This window comes from Mastacembelus armatus, chromosome 15, assembly GCF_900324485.2.
Source record: "Mastacembelus armatus chromosome 15, fMasArm1.2, whole genome shotgun sequence".
NCBI classification, from domain to species: domain Eukaryota; kingdom Metazoa; phylum Chordata; class Actinopteri; order Synbranchiformes; family Mastacembelidae; genus Mastacembelus; species Mastacembelus armatus.
The window spans coordinates 17,242,015-17,247,449 of record NC_046647.1 but is presented as its reverse complement, the minus strand read 5'-3'; positions in this window follow the sequence as shown (position 1 = coordinate 17,247,449).

The following is a 5,435-nucleotide window of genomic DNA, read 5'->3' as shown; positions in this document are numbered from 1 at the left end:
TAGAATTTTTAAATCAATTCATTTAACTGACTAAATAAAGCAGTGGATCATTGCAATACAAGCAAATTAAAAGTATATGGTGACCAGCAATTTAGTTTGTGTAAACTTCGTAACTTTCTTAACGTTAATCAAAAGTTATGTCAAGAAACCATTTTGCGGTGTGCTCATATAGTCATATTTATGTTGTGGTAATTTAATCATTAATAGATCATTGAGAAGTAACAGATTTTTATTGCAAAATCCTGCCTTCAGTATAGAGAATTAATTTTGCCCTGTGTCTTTGCACCACAGCTCTGTGACTTAATTTTATGAAACTATGCATTATTTAATGTTTTGAAATGTGATTGATTTTTGTGATAGCATGTGTACCAAGGCCTTTCAAACAAATTTAATTCCGCCTCCAAACATGCTTTATTATATGAATTAGGGTTCATTAATATCCTCATGACGTGGGCATCCATAAATGCTGTGTAGGCTTGATTCAGTTAAGTGGATTACACATCATCTGCTTCTCCTGCTCTTTATATTAAGGCTGACTTTGACTTTATACAAATTCGATTTGGTTTGGCAGACCATGTGATCCTAGCTCACCTGGGCATGAACTTTATTTGCAGTAATTGTGACAGTTAAAATATTTTTAGCTTTTTTTAACATTTTATATTTCACTAGAATTAGGAGGTTAGAGCATTGTTACCTGTTTAATTTCCTCATGTGCACGAAATGTTTCGAACACTGAATAGCCGGGCCAGTTTTGTTCGATATAGTGATGTAATTATTTCAAACAGAATGTAATTTAAAACCCAACCCATAATGTTACCCAGCAGCACAAATCTTTTCATTGATGAACACTATTAATACAACGCCAGAAAGCAACTGATCTTCACTCCATCTCTGTCAGGCGGCAAAATCACTATAACAAAATGGCATTTCAGTTCCTAATTGCCTGACCCTACATTCTTTAGGTCAGCTGGAGACCAGCAGCAAACTCAATGCAAATAATGAAAAAGGAAGAACTAAGGAAACACTGAGCATTATTGTGTGTTGTTTTAGAGTGAAAGCATAATAAATATCCATCCATCCATTATCTATACCTATTTATTCCTATTTAGGGTCACAGGGATCTGCTGCAGCCTATCCCAGCTCTCTTTGGGTGAAAGGCAGGGGTACACCCTGGACAGGTCACCAGTCCATCACAAAGCATAGTCAATATGAGTAAAACTTTTGGTTATATATGTTATATTGTAGTCTGTGTAAATAGAGATATTTTTAAATTGAAAGATAAACTGTTCTGCATGCTGGTTTGCACTGGGTCGAGTTGAAAAACCACACAGTGATGCTGTGATTAATATGCACTTCTGATACACCTACACTGTTCTGTCTGGTAGAGCCTCTTGCACCTCATGTTTTCCCCCTTTTCTCAGTTGTGTGTCATGATTGATAATCCTGTTATTTGAGCCTGCAAGTCTGAATGATGAAAAGCTAGATGAGGACAGTGTGACTGGGGAGTGGGAAGGAAAGAGGAAGGGAGTGAGTGAGGAAGGAAGGTGGAAGTCCATCAATCTGAAACCACTTGCTTAAATGGCTGGTGTTCTTCAGTCTTCATAAAAGTTTAAGTGGCTTATGTAATTAAGAGTGAGGGGAGAGATGTATGTGGAATGTAATTTAGAGGGTAACAATGAGTGGGGTTGTGTTAATAGATTTGAATTGGAAGGATTAAAACAAAGATTCTAATTGTTTGGTTGTTACCTGCACCTTTGGGTGCAACAGGCTGCTGGGTGTGCGGGGGAAGCACCACCTGATACGCGTGGAGGGGGCGGGGGGCGTGTCAAGCTGTGGCTGCTGTTTTGGGATCGGTGTCACCTTCACTGCCACTTGTCCTACCTGCACCCTTCGGCGCCGACAAGAGTCAAAAAGCGGTGCAGTCTAAGGTAAATGCATTTTTTCGAAATAAAGAGTAGAGTCATCTCAGACCGCTGTCCTTTTCCCCTGCGATACTGCGCTTTTGTTGTGTCAGAGACGAGAGAGGATGGAGGATTCATGCTGACGTTAATGGATTAGGCAAAACGTAACAGACCCAGAGTGAAATAGGAAATGTTTTGGCACTGACGTCAGCACTGTAGTCCTAAAGAAACAGTGAAGCATCTACTGGTAAAGTTCTCGGAGCGCGTAGAGGAGACCGTCCAACTCGGATGGGCGGTTTGCGTTTACGCGCATTTTTTGGCCGCAGAGATTAATTTGCACAGAAACAGGCGCATGCAGTCAATTCGCTCTTGCAGTGGCTTCACATTATGCTGCTTCGATCAGTTGAAATCCCATTGAAAATGCAGGAATGCAAAGGTCATTTTATCCATAATGCCTCTGTGCGCAACAATGGCCCCGCTGTGATATGCGCACTTTAATATATAGTTAGTGTAAATAGCAGTGTGACACTAATGCATTTGTCATTCACAGGCTGTAATTTAACTATGACTTTAATACAGTTTTCTGGATTTTGACAAATGCTCAGTCAAACAAAAAACTAGATATTTTAGATATCAAACAAAAAACTAGATATTTAATAGAAGGTTCTTCAAATACAGGATATTTGAAGAACCTTCTATTAAATATCTAACCTTAAATTATCTTGTCAGTGCCACTGCCTAGTAAAAAGTCAGTTCCGGGCTTGGGTGTGCTGGGTGTGGAGGTGGCCCAGCCAGGCACTGGGCTGATCACAGGAGCAGCTGCTACTGATTTCTCTGCTGTGAGAGGTGGCTCCAGCTGTTTGAAGGAGATGTAATCTGTCTGGCCCTGACTGGAGGCCCATAGAAAACATGAGGTAACAGTGTGCCACATGTGCCATTTCTTCCAACTACCGAGAAGTTTGTGATGTTGAATATAAAGGGTTTTATTGACCATGAATAGAAATAGTCTGTACTGTACATTGTGGCACCATGACAAAAAAACATTAAACACATCTTACAACGTGACCTCTGTGTACTTGGTCACAAAGCAGCAGGGAAACCCTTGGTCTGTGTTTGAGGTGGACTTGTTTCCCTCTGCTGGATGTGTCTTTTTTCCCTCTAGTCTTGGGTCTTAATTCGTCCGTCCAGACCTCCAGTCTGTCTGGTGAGGTTGGTGAGCCCCTCAGCTCCACTGCAGGGCTGAGTGCTGTCCCATTCGCCAGACGTGGCAAAGAAAGTGGTGGAGAAGCACCTGTCTGTGCACACTCTCATTAGAGCCTACCAGGTACCCCGAACTCACTCACACACATGCGCCGTGAGACACATGCACCAGCTGTTTATGATATTTACAAATCAAAAGATTGATGACATATTTTATTGGCATCCATTTAAATCTTAAAGCAGTGTCTACGTACTGAATTAAGATGTCATCTGCCTCAAACCAGAACTGGCTGACTATTTGTATCTCCGATGTGCATGTAAAAAATGCATCAAACAAAATCCACTTGCCTTGTCGAAACAGATACAGCTGGCAACGAGAGCTGTTTACACTGTCCTTGTATTAAAAGGAATATTCAATTTGTTTGTCACTGCATGAAGTTATGCAAATAGCAAGATTAACTCTAGCCTATTTACCCTGACTGGTTTTTCAAAAGGGAAATATCAAAGAGACTACTTAAACAAAACAGGTGGTAACATTTCTCCTTGCCCGCAAATTAATTCGAGGAACTATCCGAGGGATTTATTAAATTCTGTCTTTTGGCAAAGGCACCAGTTGTATTCCCAGCTTGTTGGAGTCCTGGTGGGAATGTGTGCACATGTAAGTGTACATAGACATAAAAGCAATCCCATAGGGCTCTTTTCTCCGGGAATTTGACCCATAACTGAGCCTGTGCTTATTCTTTCTGTTTTGTTTTTTACCTGATTTTTCTCAGCTCTGTCTCTGAGTAGATTCATGGTCACCATGTGGGTCAGTTAGACCCTGTGGGAATCCTGGAGACTGACCTGGACTCCTTTGTCTCCTCTGATCTTATCACCACTGTCAATACAATGGTGAGTCTCCAAACTCCTGCAGTCATTCCAGCCACATCACAAACACTTCTCAATAATCAAATTCTGAAAAGAGAAATATTCGTGTCACGTTGCTGTCAGGATTAGCTGATAGTTTTTTGTAAAATACTGAAGTAGTTTCATAACCACAGGTTCTCTGAAGCTCATTTAAAACAGGCTGTTCTATTTCACAAATTCAATGGAAATAAAGTGTCATATTTCTTTTTGAGTCACTCACTAGAGATATAATCTTGTATGTAACTGCAGCTGTAATTATAAACTCACAGGTAGAATATGTGCAGATGAAATTCCCAATATTGAACGGCTTTTTTATTATTCTCATTGTTGGGCCTGCTTCATAACCGTCATCTTCCCTGTATGAAGAATTTCAGATTTTTATTTTTGCTGCCCTTTATTTCAGTAATATTTCTGTATCCCTTTTAGGATTTGCACAGCACACACATATGCATTATACACACATCTCCAATCCAAGGTTGCATAACACATCAGACCAAAGAGTGTAAATACTGTTCCAGTAGAAAAGATCCCATCATGTTTTCCAGTCTCTGTATGGGTTGGTGAGCCTAATGCCATCATTAATCTCAGCCCAAGCTCTTGTCATTCTCCATTTCATTTAGTGGACTGAGGGTAAAAGGTTGTGGGATGGTGATCGAAGTCTACAGTAATAGGTAGTCAAGGAGAGAGAGAGAGAGAGAGAGATGCTGAGGGGGAGAGATATTGTTTCTGATGCTATCAATGATCAGTGTGTGTCAGGACATAGCATCGCATTATGTATTGTCACCAGAGTTAGAGCTCCCTAATGAAAGCTAATGACCGCCTCCGTGCCCCTTTATTTGGTCAGCTCAGAGTACATAAGTCTATTCTTGGTCCCCTTTGTCTTTGCTGAGTTCCTAATATGATTTGCACCTGTCTCCTCTTATGTTCCATGCAATCTTGAGCTTGACCAGCTCTCTCAGGTGGGCTTTGTCAGAACAGAAACCTACATGGGGCTAAAGATACTGATGCTATATACAGGTCCAACTGCCTTACTGTCTACAAATTCATACAAGCCAAGGCTTTTATTTTCCACAGAAGACAGTCTTTTATTTTGGACACACACCGTGCTTCACATCAAATCAGTCAGCTCCAATTAAAATGTAGAAATTTGTCATTTTATTCACTGCAGTCATTTGCTCTGCTCTGAGGTTGGAAAGAGCACTACAGGCTCGCCTAGAGCTGCAGTTAATGATTATTGTCATTATAATTTAATCTTTTGGTTTTGTTTATTTGCCTTCTCTTTTTCAGACATCCTACTGGGGTCGAAGTCATGTTCATTAAAACGTGGAGCAGTGTCAGTGGATTTCTCAGACGTTTGAGACTTCAGGAATCATGCAGTTTACGAATGCTGAGAAGAGATCTTTACTAGCTTGCCTGATCAATGTAAGC